The sequence below is a fragment of the Bubalus kerabau genome, chromosome 14, assembly GCF_029407905.1.
Source record: "Bubalus kerabau isolate K-KA32 ecotype Philippines breed swamp buffalo chromosome 14, PCC_UOA_SB_1v2, whole genome shotgun sequence".
Classification (NCBI taxonomy): domain Eukaryota; kingdom Metazoa; phylum Chordata; class Mammalia; order Artiodactyla; family Bovidae; genus Bubalus; species Bubalus kerabau.
The window spans coordinates 61,884,001-61,900,685 of record NC_073637.1 but is presented as its reverse complement, the minus strand read 5'-3'; the positions used below and the strand labels follow the sequence as shown (position 1 = coordinate 61,900,685).

At 39.5% G+C, this 16,685-nt stretch overlaps 1 long non-coding RNA gene across 3 annotated transcripts in view; it reads left to right on the top strand.

Annotated features, from left to right (window-relative positions):
* LOC129626978 (uncharacterized) overlaps nt 1-14,065 on the top strand; it is a 53,443-nt gene extending 39,378 nt beyond the window's left edge. For all 3 annotated transcript variants that reach the window (XR_008702357.1, XR_008702358.1, XR_008702359.1), the window contains one exon: nt 12,782-14,065. This is a non-coding gene — a long non-coding RNA (uncharacterized LOC129626978). The remainder of the gene's footprint in view (nt 1-12,781) is intronic.
* Nucleotides 14,066-16,685: the final 2,620 nt, after the last annotated feature.

Below are 16,685 nucleotides of genomic sequence, written 5' to 3'. Positions count from 1 at the left end.
AAAGGGAAGTGGCAAAAAAAAGAGTCTCAGTGACTTTCACATAGTGAAACAGTGGTTTCATTGAATAGAATTAAATTTACCAGTATTGGAAATCTGCTGCTATAGTAAACAGGATACCTTTTTCACTCAGTTTTATTGAGAGTTGACACATACATTGCTGTATAAGCTTAATGTGTACAGTGTGATGGTGTAATTTACATATATTGTGAAATGATCATCACAACAGGGTCAGCTAATATCCATCTGGCTCAGAGGGTAAGGAATCTGCCTGCAATGCAGGAAACCAGAGTTCATTCCCTGGGTCAGGAAGATGCCCTGGAGAAGGGAATGGCAATCTACTCCAGTATTCTTGCCTAGAGAATTCCATGGACAGAGGAGCCTGGCAGGCTGAAGTGCATGTGGTCTCAAAGGGTTGGATAGGACTGTGGAACCAACACTATCACTTTCATATAGATACAATATTAAAAAAAGAAAGAAAAGAAAAGAAAAATATTTTTCTCCTTGTGATGAGAACTCTTAAGAATTTGCTCTCTTAACAACTTTCCTATATATTATACAGCAGCATTAAATATCATCATCATGTTGTAGATTAATTCCTTAGTATTTATCTTATAACTGGAAGTTGCACTTTTGGACCACCTTCCTCCAGTGCCCCCTCCCCTCATCCCTTCTGGTAACCAGATGGCTGATCTCTTTTTCTATAAGTTTTTTTTTTTTTTTTAAGATTCCATGTATAAGATCATGCAGTATTTGTCTTTGTCTGATTTATCTCACTAAGCATACTGCCTTCAAGGTTCATCCATGTTGTGACAAACGGGAGGGTTTAAGAGGACATTTTTAAGGAAGATGAGATGATTGCTATAGGAAATTCTCAGTCTTTAAGCATTCATAGGAGAAAGGAGCAACCACAGCCCAGAAGGAAAACAACAAACAGTGTGTAAGCATTCTATTATAATATAGAACAAAGCTCTAAGAGGCCGAGGTTTGTCAAAACTGCTATGAGTCATCAAAAGGAGTTTCTAAAAGTTATAGAATAAACTCTCCTAACTGACCTCTGCCTAATGGCATGTCAGATTAACAGACACTCTCCATCCTGTTTTTAAAACATCCCTGATAAAGACTGCAAGCCACTGAAGGCTCATGGTTTCGAGGCTCTTTCTAGGACTATGAGTACCAGGCAAAACCTGCCATTGGAGCTGTGTCTATCCCAAGGCTCAATTGTGTTTCTCTTCAGTTTATGTCAGTTTTATACGCTGTGGTAGTTGAGCATTGTGCAAACTCATGAAATGACTGGGAAAGGTTTTTTTTAATTAATACAAAATTAAATATTTTATAGAGTCTATAAAGATGAATAGCTAAAAATAATAATTAGAAATTATAACAGATTGAGGAAAATGTGAAATTTGGAAGATTACTGCATTCAGATGCTTTTACCAGTTCTCTAAATTTTTATTGCACTTTAAGGAAACAAAAGTGAAGATTGTAGCCTATGTTTTAGAGGTACGTATATGCACAAAAGTAGTGCAGAAATCTAAACAGGGCATTCATACTCAAAGAATAAGCCTTTACCTAGCAATGAAGAAATGGTGAAATGATGTACACTAGAGGCTTTTAAGTGTAAAACACACACATTTAATCCATCAACTACTATAGCTGAGTCACATTAATTAAAGGGGTTTCTACACTATATTCAGAGGAAAAGCATTGAGAAGGAGCAAATTTTCTCTATAGGACAGTTTGTGTTAGGATAACTGATGAAGTGGATAGAGCAGCACTATTTTTGTTCTCTCTCTCTCTGTCAAGAACAGTGAGTACTCTTTGCACCAAAAATAATAGAGCAATCCTAGTGAAGAGGAGGTTAAACAAACAATGCAATGCAAAACATATGCCAAGATGTTGTAACAGTCAACTCTTTTGGCTTTAATGAATTCATCCTAAGCATTGCAAGAGTTCTTGTTGAATATTAAAGGATAGGGAAAAATAGAAGAATTGGTATAGCACTTTTTCCAAGTTTCCAAAAGGGAAGAGTTCAGATTCCATGTATTAAAGGTCAGTATGTTTGATTCAGTGCCTAGGGAAACAGTGGAATAGGTTATTAAATGTATTATTTATGATAATTTAGAAACAGAATCAGTGATCATTTAGAAATCACACCAAAGCAACCTCACATCCTTCCTCTTATTGTTGTGATTTTCTAACATGATTATGAAACATAGGAAATGATCAGGGAAACTCTAGCATATCTCTTATGATATTCTGTTGGACAAAGTGAGGAAATATGATAATACGGCTTGAGGAGCTGACATTGATGGAAGGGCCGTGTTCAGAGCAGAGGATCCAGGGGAAGAATTTCAGCCTGAGGAGAGGTCTGCAATGGCTCAATTGGGTTTTCCTCTTTGGCTTGTCCTAAGTCAACTTGATTATCAAAGTGAAGTGAAGTGAAGTCAAAGTCGCTCAGTCCTTTGCGACTTTTTGCAATCCTGTGGACTATACAGTCCATGGAATTCTCCAGGCCAGAATACTGGAGTGGGTAGCCTTTCCCTTCTCCATGGGATCTTCCCAACCCAGGGATTGAACCCAGGTCTCCTGCATTTCAGGCCGATTCTTTACCAGCTGAGATTCCTTACCAGCTGAGCCACAAGGGAATCACAAGAATACTGGAGTGGGTAGCCTATCCCTTCTCCAGCAGATCTTCCCGACCCAAGAATCAAACTGGGGTCTCCTGCATGCAGGCAGATTCTTTACCAACTGAGCTATCAGGGAAACCCATATTATCAAAGAATGCTGATCAAATTTTCAGGTGACAAGAGACTAGAAGACAGCTTTAGTACAAAGGATGATAGAATCAGGATCAAAGGGAAAACCACCAAATAGAATAATAGGCTGAAGTTATTAGACTGAAATCTAACAAGATTGGATTTAATTGGATATAACTCATGCTGTTATGGAGAGTTGGATTTGAAACTAATTTATTCAGATTGGTTCAACAGGAAGTCTTATAGCAGGCATGGAAGCACCATTAAGGGATTTTATTGTTGATGGCATGCAATTGGCAATGTCTGCCTTATAAAATGTTGAGGTTAAAAATTATTAGCCATTAGATATCATCTCTGGAGGAGGTGCAGGTATGTGTGAAATACCGTAGTCGTAATCTTCATTCCAGTCAGTTCCTGGGCATCCTGACTAGAGAAGAGCTGTTAAAGAAATCTGGCCACTGTGTGCATATTCAGAATAACCAGAGAGAGCATCAGTTCATGATTCTGAGAAATCTTTCCTGCAGAGAGGATTGTTGAGGGAAGCATAACAAGAGGACATATGCTAAAAACTAGCCAGCATACAGGTGCTCATGGGTGGGATTAAAGTACTAGAACTGGGAGTGCTCAGTCACTCAGTCATGTCTGACTCTCATGACCCCATGGCCTGTAGCCCACCAGACTCCTCTGTCCATGCGATTTTCTAGGCAAGAATACTGGAGTGTTGCCACTTTCTACACCAGGTGGATCTTCCCAACCCAGGGATTGAACCCATGTCACTTGCGTCTCTTGCATTGGCAGGCAGATTCTTTACTAGTAGCGCCACCTGGAAAGCCCCCTAGAAACTAGGATCATGGCTGAAATAGCAGAGTGAGTTTTAAATACCTCCTTCACTGATCAACTCAGTAGAGGCGAGAGAAAAGGGTTAGGGGTTGACCAGTCACTACATGATGAGAGTAAATATAGGGAAGCACTGTTTGGATCTTTCCTTGGAGAACAGCTGTTCTTTTATTTGCCTGAGCCTAAACTTGGAATTTCCAGTGATGAACAGCAGTATTCACATATCTCTTCTGGCAGCATTAATCTGATTTCCATTTGGGAATTTTCTCTCACACACTAGAATTCAGGCTACCTTCCCACCTCTAACCTCTATGAGCATGTGACCCAAGCCAAGCCACTGGACTTTGTCTAAGTTTTGAATTTTAAGCAAGATGAGATGAAAAAATAAATAATGATACAGTTAAATCACTTTCTTTTTTTCATTTTTGGTCCCTAAAGAGGTCTAACTGAAGTCCTTACTTTTCTGAACCTAATTTTCCTGACTTCCTGTTGATTGTGTAACCTTCCGAAAGGAAGTTATTTTCTGCTGGGAGAAAGGAAATTTGGCGCAAAATTGTGGCATAACATTGTCATACATGTGCTTGGGTAGTTATTTGTATACTGAAGTAGACCTCAAGCTGCTTTCTGAAGAACATTTGACTTTTCCTATGGGTTTCCCAAGAGTTCACCTCAGGGCTGCCAATCTCCACCAAATCTTGTTAACACATTTGTCTAATATTATCCATTGTGTTGGGTGCCCCATGAATGATTTTTTTCTAGAAAGCAGTGATGTTTATGAATGATTTATGTTTTCTTATAAATTAAATCAGATCCAAGGCTCTCTCTTATAATAAGGTCATTCACACTCACATAGTTGGAAAAGGCTTTCTTAAGTGGGGGAGAAAAGTCTGGAGTGACTGGTAGTTATTATTCAAACTCTGGTACAGGCAGATGGGAGTGTGTCATGCATGGGAATTTCCCATGTATGGACTGACTGCTTTCTAGAGGATAGTGAGGCTATCACTTCTTATTACAAGGCCAGCCGTGAGGTTACATTATCTTTAGGAATCTAAATTCCATCTTGGGATAAAGTTTCTCATCCTGTACTTGAGGTTATGTATCTGGACCATAGTACTTCAGCTGGTTGTGGAGTCCCCTCTACTGCACTGTAACATTTTGCCCTGTATGTTTTTAATTCTAAGGAAACATGAGAAAAAAATCCCCCAAGTTCTTACTGCATATGCTGTATGAATATTGCTGAGTATTCTTTGAGCATTTTCTGTGTTTTAGATCTCCTGATAATCTCTGGGAACACAATGAGAATAAGGACAGAAGCACTCGCTGAGCTCATGGAACCCATCTTAGAAGACAGACAATCATTAATCAAATAACGACAAAAAAATAAATATTTGATAACAAATTAATTAGTAGGAACAAAGACATGCTCAGTATTTCACAAGGGGCTCCTCCTTAATCCAGGGAGGGGAAGCCAGGAAGGGCTTTTCTGGAATTTGTAGGATGATTTGCGAGTTAGAGGATGAATGGGAGTTAAGTGGGTATAGGGACCTATAGTTGCTGATTTGCTGGAACTTGGGTATCATTATTATTTCTTTACATTTCCTTAACTCCCATATGTAATCTCGACTGGATAGGTTGTGTTCTTTACCTGGGAAAATTGGTCCGAGGCAGGAAAAGTCTATCATTGTAACTTTTTGAAAAATGGAAGAGTTTACCTCTTTTTCACTAGGAACAATCACTTCCTAGTTTGAATTTAAATCTTTTTTAAAATTGATCTGTCTTGTAAATTTTGGTTGCTATGACAATAAATTGATTCACTTTAAAGGCTATTAACAACAGCTTGGCTATTCTGTTTTCTTTGTTGAGAATATTAGCATAGGTAAAATGTCACCAATAATGAAAATTTCAGGGACAGGAGAAAAATGGTACAGGAATTTGGCAAGATGTGGTATACCTTCTGATTCATTAAACATTATAGAATTTAATTTCTGGTGAATGAGAGATATTAATTCACTTCATATGAAAAACCAGAAGAGTAGGTTTAAGAATGATAACCTTTCTTAGGTTTTCATGTAATTTCTTTCATTATTTCAAATCAATATTTATTGAGCTTCTACTACTAGCCAAGAACTGTGCTAGGTACTAGAAACAAAAGATGAATAAGGCAATCTCCATCAAATGATGAAGCTATAAACCTGAAATTTCACAAGCATAGTGGAGAAACACCAAAGCCAGAAAAAAATGTGTTGAAGCTATGAAGTCAGGCATGTTTCTCCACTCATAGGCAGCATATCTTAAAAAATGGCACAAACACATTTGGAAAATAACATTATTTTTGGTGTGTTTTTCCACTTTTAACAACAGTGGATATGAGCTAAACATATTACTCAAACATATCACCACTTGATGGAGAAAACACCATCCCCATGGACCCTCAGTCCAAAGCCAAGAGGGTCCATGAGAAGAAGTGATGTCAATGAATTAGCAACCAGCAGTTTTCTGCCTGAGTTAAAAATGAGTCTGACTCTGGAGCCAGAATGCCTGAATGTGAATTCCAGCTCCACCAGATAATGGATGTGTAACATGGGCCAAGCCACCTATTCTTTTCTAGCTTTGTTTCCTCAAGTGTAAAATGAGAGCAATAATAGTTACCCACTATGTGGGGTTGTTAGGATTAAATAAGTTAATGTTTATAAAGTTTTTACAATAATGTCTAACATATAGCAAATTGCATGTGTGCGTTTGGGCTAAATCAACAACTATATGTGGCAGAAATTCATACTTAATCAAAGGAGGAACCAAGGGCAGAAATACAAAGGCCACACTCAGAGCTCACTTTAGACCTTATCTTCATCCTTCTTCTACATTAGAATTCCTTTAGAATTTTGAATAAGAATATTCACTGGTTTCTAACTTCTGCATTTCCCCACCTAGGAAACTTACTAATAAGCCTTTGGATATATGAAAAGCAAATAGTATGAGAGAGAAAGATCAATAAGAAGCACGGGTAAGTTAGAAATTGGAAAATAGATCCTAGATAATTGAAAGGCAATGGTAGACAATGAGTCCTGAAGTCAATCCTTTTCCCCCTTTAGGAAGAGCAGGGAGAGCGATTTGAGGACCAGTGACTGAATCTGTCACATTGGGAAGCATATGGCCTCTGCAGTGTTGCAGATCAGAGCTCTCACATTGGACTTGCCAATGACTAGTTATTTGAATGTGAACATCCTCATCTATGAAACAGGCATACATATATGCCTGTACATATATGCCTGCATATATTTAATGTTACATATTATATGCATTTAAATTCCATATTATTGTTTTCTATTCAATACCCAAACTAACTGCTATCATGTGTGTGTTAGTTGCTCAGTTGTATCTGACTCTGCAACCTCATGGGCTACAGCCTGCTAGGCGCCTCTGTCCATGGAATTCTCTAGGCAATGTCAGGTTCTTATAATGGCATTCAGTTCAGTTCAGTCACTCAGTCGTGTCTGACTCTGAGACCCCATGGATTGCAGCATGCCAGGCCTCCCTGTCTATCACCAACTCCCGGAGTCTACCCAAACCCAAGTCCATTGATTCGGTGATGCCATCCAACCATCTTATCCTCTGTCATCCCCTTCTCCTCCTGCCCTCAATCTTTCCCAGCATCAGAGTCTTTTCAAATGAGTCAGCTCTTCGCATCAGGTGGCCAAAGTTTTGGAGTTCCATCTTCAACATCACTCCTTCCAACGAACACCCAGGACTGATCTCCTTTAGGATGGACTAGTTGGATCTCCTTGCAGTCCAAGGGACTCTCAAGAGTCTTCTCCAACACCACAGTTCAAAAGCATCAATTCTTCAGCGCTCAGCCTCCTTCACAGTCCAACTCTCATATCCATACATGACCACAGGAAAAACCATAGCCTTGACTAGACAAACCTTTGTTGGTAAAGTAATGTCTCTGCTTTTGAATATGCTGTCTAGGTTGGTCATAACTTTCCTTCCAAGGAGTAAGCATCTTTTAATTTCATGGCTGCAATCACCATCTGCTGTGATTTTGGACCCCACCCCCCCAAATAAAGTCAGCCACTGTTTCCACTCTTTCCCCATCTATTTCCCATGAAGTGATGGGACCAGATGCCATGATCTTCATTTTCTGAATGTTGAGCTTTAAGCCAACTTTTTCACTCTCCTCTTTCACTTTCATAATGGCATTGGCTCAAGGTAAATGTTTAAGAAATTGTAGCGGTCACTTTTCTTATTATGAGTTTCTTACTATGAGCTTGTAAGCCAGCTAGATATATTGACTGGGAGTTTTTAAAATGGTAACATGTTAGAAATTTGTTTCATTTTTAAGGTTAGAGGACTAAATAATACAATGTAATAAATAGTTTATCTAAGGAAAAATATCAAAAAGAAAAACCTTGAAATAACATAAGTAATCATAGTAATGTTTTAACTTGTTAAATGAGACAGCCTAAAATGTTAGATTTAAAAATGAAAAAGAACCTGATATGTGCAACTGTAAAAATAAGCAAGTAGACCCTTTCCTTACCAAAACATATTTGTCTTCAAATTTACATGTAAACAGTCACCAACAATGTAGGAGAGGTTGGAAGAAGACTATGAACCTGCACTGTCGCACTTATTTTACTGACTATGGCATGCCACTCCTTGGTCCATATAGAGGCTGGACTAAACCAGTGGCCAGGCAAACAATTTCATAAAGGGACTTATTTTCAATAATGAATTTTTTGTTCTTAGCGGACTGAGAGCTGATCAAATGCAGCATCTCCTGAAAGTGATCATGGTTTATTTGTACTCTGCTGGAAGCTAAAGCTGCAGAAAAGCACCTAATAATTTCTACAGCTGCTAGACATCTTCGAGAACGTTCACTTTATGTCTCTGTGTGAATGTGTGTACATAGGCATATATGTGCATAGATTTAATGTTACATATATGTTTAAATCCCATATTATTGTTTTCTATTTAATACCCAAACTAACTGCTATCATGTGTGTGTTAGTCGCTCAGTCACGTCCGACTCTCTGCAACCTCATGGGCTATATAAGCTGCTAGGCTCCTCGGTCCATGGAATTCTCCAGGCAAGAATACTGGAGAGGGTTGCTATTTCCTCCTCTAGGGCATCTTCCCGATCCAGGGACTGAACTTCGGTCTCCTGCATTGCAAGCAGATTCTTTACCACGGAGCCACCAGGTAAGCTGGTTTTGCCTGGATCTTTGCTGTTAAAGTCGCCAGCATGTTATCTTGTTTCAGTAGATTCTGAAGTATGTGCCCCTGTAAAACATGTAACAAATGTTTTGAAGAATGTTGTTTTTAGAGGCTTTATGTTTTCACAAGTTTCACAGATAGGCTTAGTATGCTTTGTACTCCAATAATCCCTCTCCCCTAGTCCAGTCTTGGTTTCTTTTATAATTTGTATAGCAAGATTTTTTTTCTTTTTTAAAAATATTTACTTATTTGGGAGCACTGGGTCTTCAGTGTGGCGTGTGGGATTTTTTTCAGCTGTGGAATGCAAACTCCTAGTAGTAGCATGTGGGATTTAGTTGCCTAACCAGGGATCACACTTGGGCCCCTGCATTTGGAGGTCAGAATCTTAACCATTGGACCACCAGGGAAGTCCCATGCATAAGAAAGATTTTTCTTAATCTATAATCTGGCCCAGAACACAATATCACAAATAATGTGTTAGTGGAAGCCCAATTAATAAAATTTTACCAGACTAAATCCCTGTATTATTTTTTTCTACTATTCTCAGGTTTATTCATCTTATTTTTGGTAAGGATTAACCCCCTTATTGGAGAAGGAAATGGCAACCCACTCCAGTATTCTTGCCTAGAGAATCCCATGGTCAGAGGAGCCTGGTGGGCTGCTGTCCATAGGGTCGCTCAGAGTCAGACACGACTGAAGTGACTTAGCATGCTTGCATGCATTGGAGAAGGAAATGGCAACCCACTCCAGTATTCTTGCCTAGAGAATCCCATGGTCAGAGGAGCCTGGTGGGCTGCTGTCCATAGGGTCGCTCAGAGTCGGACACGACTGAAGTGACTTAGCATGCTTACATGCATTGGAGAAGGAAATGGCAACCCACTCCAGTATTCTTGCCTAGAGAATCCCATGGTCAGAGGAGCCTGGTGGGCTGCTGTCCATAGGGTCGCTCAGAGTCGGACACGACTGAAGTGACTTAGCATGCTTGCATGCATTGGAGAAGGAAATGGCAACCCACTCCAGTATTCTTGCCTAGAGAATCCCATGGACAGAGGAGCCTGGTGGGCTGCCATCCATAGGGTCGCACAGAGTTGGACACGACTGAAGCGACTTAGCCGCAGCAGCAGCAGCAACCCCTTCATTACAGCAGAAAATTACTTAACACATGGCCTTCCCAAATGACAGAAATATCAGCATATGCAAAAAAAAAAAATGACTGTAAACAGTGGTGGCTTCCATTGTTCTTAACTTTATTGAAAGCATCATTGCATTCCTTTTTTTTTTTTTTTTCATTGCATTCCTTGGCATGAGCAAAAGTAATACTTTAAATCTTTCAAACGTAATAATAAGAGGCTGCAGTGCTTTAGGAAATTGGAATCTGAAAGCCGTAGGATGGGTCAAGAGACCAGTTCCTCTTCTAAAGATCCTGGGTAGAACAAAAAATCGCTGCATTGTGCTGGAGGTCTAAGGAGACACCACCAGCAGGGGTCTCCTGCTGAACTTCCATGTCACTTTCTGAATGCTTTAAAAAAAAAAAAAATTACACTCTTAGGTAATTCTACAGCAGTGAATTGGCAAGTTGGCAAGAGTCTTGAATAGCCTTGAATTTAAGGCTGAAAGGAGGAAAAAAAGGATATTTTATCAGGGCTTGTAAACTTGGTTTTTCCTCAGAGACCAGATCATCACAAAATACCCATTTTGACTTTGAATATGTGTCTCACACAACCTCCAAGAGGCCATTGAATTCTTATCTATTTATATGCAGACGGAAGTGTATGTGTGTGTGTGTGTGTGTGTGTGTGTGGTGTGTATGTTGTCTTTTGCAAGTGCAGAATGTTTTACCTTTTTTTGGGTGATTGCAAAATAACTTAAAAACAGTTATACAGAAGTGACATAAATTTATTAGCTTGCCTTCCCAAAATGATTCTTTTTTTTTCTTTCCAGAATAAGAAAGCTTGGGAAAAAATTAGCTTTGGGTTGATATACACCCTTCCCCCAACTTTGGTATTGCTTTTTTGTTTGTGTTTTTGAGGTTGAGGGTTATCTCTGACTCATTGGCAAGCTTCAGTTCAATCAATTTAGAGGGAACTTTTAGGGCTGAGTTATTTTTAAATGCCTGAAAATGAGGGAGCTGTAAATGGAAATCTAATCACAGCTTAACCTGTAGTCATGCAAACAGTCAACTATGAAATCAAATGAGTTTCCAACCCTCTTAACCCATTAATGGTTACTGACTAGCTCTGCCGCCCAAACTTGGTTTTTCAAAAAGCAGGAAAAGGAAAAGGCACATATCTGGCTGGGATGCAGAGGATAGGAAGGGAGGGGTGCTGTGGATGCAAAGAAGGAAATCTCTAGGATACAACAATTTCCTCATAGACACAAGCATGTGCGCTTACATAAGCACGGATCTTTCTCTGTCACACATTGTTCCTGGTTGTTTATGAAGCCTCTCCCTGGCAAATAAATACCAAGCAAAGGACGGTATTGTCCTTGTTAAACTGCATCTGATTTTAAATACTTCATATTACAAAGGCTCAGTCCCTCCCATCCTCATGATTGAAAATTGCTGAAATACACAATCTCAGGATTTCTTTGGAGCTGTGTGTCCATTTGAAAACCATGTAACCTTGACTGGTTCGCTTCCCGCTGCCTCCCATCACCTTTCCTTCCTTTGCAGGTTTCCATCTACTTTTCACTTCTATTTTCTTTCCATGGCCTTTGACTCTACTTTTTCCTGCCACATTTAAGAATTCCCTGCTTTTTTTTTTTTTCACATGTTCAGCTCAACTTCTATTTTATTATTATCTATCCTAAGAACCACATCCCAAAATAGCAAAAAAAGTATCCTGAAAGGCTAATTTTGGGGAAAATCCAATTGTCTAAACACTCAGGTATTCAAATTAGTGTACAGTATGCAAGTTGCCATGCCCTCCTCCAGGGAATCTTCCCAATTCAAGCCACCATGGCTCAGACAGTAAAGAAACCGCCTGCAATATGGGAGACCTGGCTTCGATCCCTGGGTTGGGAAGATCCCCTGGAGGAGGGCATGGCAACCCACTCCAGTATTCTCTCCAGAACATGGACAGTAGAGCCTGGTGGGCTACAGACCATGGGGTCACAAAAAGTCAGACACAACTGAGCAGCTAAGCACAGCACACGTGCATGTAAGAAAGGACATGTATGTGTGTATAAATGTATCTGTATGTGACATCTTTAAATGCCAATACATGTAGTTAATTGATATGTGTTAAGTGTCTTAGTTTCAATGTTGTATTTAGTCTGCTTCAGAGAGAGTAGGCATTCCTATATAATGGCAAGCGCAGCAAGTATGCAAAATAGCAGTTTGGGATTGTTGAATTAATATTCTCAACTCTGTTAAATTACCAAGTCTCTTTTCTTATCTCCTGAATTGCCACCTCAACTAATCTGAGCCAAGACCAATGTAAAAAACCTTCTCAATCAGGAAAGTCCAGTTTGGCATTCAATGAAAGCCATGCTTGACTATTTCATCTCTCAGTAGAAAAAGGCAAGCTTGTAAAATGCCACTTTAGTGCCAAGTGGTAATTACCCCCAAATGATTTCCTGGGGTTGGACCAAGGCTTTTTCATGAACATTTACCTCCAATGTCAGAGTATGACTGAGAGGAAAAACAGTCTTTCTTTTTCTTACACACACATTCATAAAGATGAAAAATAAAAGCCAGAGTAAACAATTTTTTTTCTTTTCTTTTGTTAAATGGGGAACCTTGAGTAATGCATCCTTCCCAGTGTGTTCTGAAAAAGGTGACTGGGAACATGGCCCTCAGTGGAACTTACACAGTGGCACATATTTAGTCCATGAAGTAGCCTGTTTTTAAGCTATTACATTTGTATCCAAAGGCCTACTCCCAATGGCAGGAAAGAAAGAATAGTGTCCTGGTTTTAGAAAAGTTGAAATTGAATGGAAAAAATAAAACCTCTCTTTCTTTTTCACAGCGATCATTGCTCATTTACCTAAGACCCTGTGTGCTGCTGTGCATCAATCCATTATGAAGACGCCACCACCTCCGCACCACCAAAGGAGTGAACACTGGAAACGAAGGGAAACCGCCTGCTTTCATGGCTCTCATCTCATACATCCATGAGCGATGCTCACGGGCTTACGTGGCCCTCCTTTGAGACATGTTATCACAATATTTAATGGGTCCTCCAAACTGTATTCCAAAGGATCTCAAAGTCCTTTCAATATTGTGAACGTACAACAAAGTATTTTGTCCTAAGTTTTTAACATTTGTGAGAGTTATAAGCTGCTTTGTCATTAATATCCATCAAATGGAGGACACTTGGCTGAAAATGAAGAAAAGATTTATTAAATTTAGTTTCAGTTCCATTCATGGGACTGAAATATATGCAGGAATATGAAAAAGACTAATGTCCCCATGTTAAAGAAATCGATTTCCAGGGTGCCAAGCAGAAAAGTGTAATTGAAATTGACCCATTAAATGATTGCATTATTTGTGTACCAAATCTAATATATTTCACAAAACTATAGAGCTGTTTCAGTAACTACCTGCCAAACTGTATATATTGTTCCTAATTAAGTTTTATAAATGTACTTATAGAAATGTGAGGTAGCAGAATTATCCAAGTAATATGTCTCTACATTTATGAAACCTGTTCCAGAGAATTAAGACAAGGTAGTGCATTTCTAATCTCATGACTACTTCAGGACTAGTGAAAGCTGTAATAAACAAGGTGACTAAATGAATATTTAAGGGAAGCGTCTCAGTTAAATTTCTAAAACATACTTGGAAATACACCTGCTTCTGTTTTAACTTCTAGCATTGCCCCTGGTAAATCACACTGTAGTAAACACTTGACCTCTTACATATTTAAAGCTTATTTTCTGAGTACCTACTATGTGCCAGGCACATGCATTTTCAAATCTGTAATTTTCCTTAATCCTAGCAACAACTCAGTGAAGCGGCCATTATTCTTGTTTGGCTGGTGAGAGATGATGAGCAACTCAATTAAGGTACAAAATATTTAATTTTATGGCTGCTTTTAATCTTTTTCCCTCCCTTCTTTATTAGACTGTATGTTTCTGAAGGGCAGAAATAATGCCCTATTCATCTTTTTGTACTGAAAGAATAAAAGAAAAATCTGTTATTTTCCATATGACTTAAAGATCCTTTCCCCTTCCAGTTTTGTTTACATTCCATTTTCATTGAAAACAAATAAAAGACTCTAAGATATTGTGCATTTTTCCATTTTACCAAATTGAAGTATATATTTTTTAAAGAGGATTTGAGACTGAAGTTTTAATAAGCTTATTTGGATTTAATATGGGTATACTAATTCAATGACAAAGATGACATTTTTTTCATTTAACTACTACATTTAATAAAATCAAGAAGAAATCATTTAGGCCAGTGAAGAACAGATAAAGTATACAGACTAGCAGGAAAGATGGTGCTTGCTGTCAAGAAGCTGAGGTCAGAAGAAGAAGCTGTGGATTTGGGAGTGAGTATTCTTTGAAGGCTGAAGAGTGACCTGAGGTGCAGCATGACTCCCGGCCATGCTAGGGGTTCCCTGTTGCTTATTGTAGACTCTTTAGAACCGTGCCATAACGAAGCATCAGTGGAATGCTGAGCATCAGCCTTTGTAACAGGGAATGTCAGTAGCTCCTTATCAATGATATCCATCCAATGAGGAGTGAATCTGGGACATATGCTTTTCAGCATATGTGTTGCAGACCCAACCGAGAGGTTTAACATCACCTACAGATATTTCTGGAAGTCCTGCATACAAACTGATGTCCTTTTTGGTAAATCTACAGTATATTCCTAAATATTACTCTGGCTTGAAATTTGGTTTTCCTTAAAGTATGTCATCTTCCTAAAGCCAAACCATGTATAGCAATGCACTGTGATTCTATTATATGATACTCTCTCCCAAGACCAATCTATTAGTTGGTTTAAAAGCCTCATCCACATCTTCCTCCTTTGCTTGGTAGATTCCATCCCACTCTTCTAGTGAATCTCCTTAGGGTCCTGTATTTTCTCTTATAGGTGGTACTCTTGAGTTCACCCTATTCCTAAATAAGGCTTGGCAGTGGTTCCAGTTATCACATTTATTAAAATGCTTGCTTTAAGCCCCAGGAGATGAGTTTTTTTCCTCCAAATCTAATTTTTCCCATAAAGATGCTGCACGTGTGCTTAGTCATGTCTGACTCTTTGCGACCCTATGGATTGTAGCCCGTCTGACTCCATGAGATTTTCCAGGCAAGACTACAGAGTGGATTGCCATTTCCTCCTCCAGGGAATCTTCCTGACTCAGAGATTCAACCTGCATTTCCTGTGTCTCCTGCATTTGCAGGTGCATTATCTACTGCTTCAGCCATGCTGAGCTTCTCTCAAAATATGCCTCTGCATATGATGCCGATGCATCAGTCCCTGTCTCTGCAATAATTGGTCACCTTCAGATGTCGGGCTTCACCTGCCTGGTTCAGAGTGCTGTTTCATAGTCAAGTTTGAACTCATTTTCTAGGGTCGACTAATCCAATGAATGCAGGTTGTAGTGAGGGGCTGACTTCAGAGGGGGTGTCTTCTTGGATTAGACATATCCCAGGAAAGAGGCATCTTTGGTTTCCTGAAGAAAAGATCAATGTTTTCTTCTGACTTGGAAGCCAAGGTCAAAGTGACCCTCTAAAATCTCACACAAAGACTCCTTTCTAGGACTCCCCCATTTGCCACAACTTTGGCTCAGGTTCTTCTCCAGAAAACAGGCTTTGAAGGCAGCAGTATCTGGTGCTGAAAGAACACTGATCTATGTTTCTAGACTGAGAAAAGCTTTGTTGTAGACAAAGAACTTCACTTCTCTAAGCCTCAATTTGTTTCTCTGCTGAGTAGTGGGTTCCCACTAGATCATTACAAGTAATTTTCAGCACTAAGATTCTAATCATCTATGTTAGGTGATAGGGAGCCATGGTAGATTCTTGAATATAAATTATTGTGATGATATATTGACAAGGTGGGTTTCCCAGGTGGTAATAGTGGTAAAGAACCCTACCTGCCAATGCAGAAGATAAAAGAGACATGAGTTGGACCCCTGGGTCAGGAAGATCCCCTGGAGGAGGGAATGGCAATCCACTCCAGTATTCTTGCCTGGAGAATCCCATGAACAGAAGAGCCTAGCGGGCTACAGTCTGTAGGGTTGCACAGAGTCGGACACGACTGAAGCGACTGAACATGCACACAGGCACGAACAAGGTTGGACTACTGCCACAAAGCACAGCTTTTAGTAGATCAAACTGTCACTTCCCTCCCACATTTTCCCATTGTAGGTCTTGCTTTCACATAGTTCCTTACACTCATACAGCAAGCAGATCAATGAGGACCAAAGAGAAAATGGAAGAAATAAAATGGTCACACAAATGGGAAGACTTGATTTCGTATATTAGGACAGTTTATCTTTCAAGACAGATCTAATGAGTATCGAAAGGTAACTTGGTGAGGGTAGAAAAATAAGATGAAGATATAGTGTTAAACTGAGAGCTGAAGAACTGATGCCTTCGAACTGTGGTGCTGGAGAAGACTGTTGAGAGTCCCTTGGACTGCAAGGAGATCAATCCAGTCCATTCTAAAGGAGATCACACCTGACTATTCATTGGAAAAACTGATGCTGAAGCTGCAGCTTCAATACTTTGGCCACCTGATATGAAGAACCGATTCATTGGAAAAGACCCTGAGGCTGGGAAGGATTGAAGGCAGGAGGAGAAGGGGACAACAGAGGATGAGATGGTTGGATGGCATCACCAAATCAATGGACATGAATTTGAGAAAGCTCTGGGAGAGAGTGAAGGACAGGGAAGCCTGGGGTGCTGCAGTCCATGGAGTCA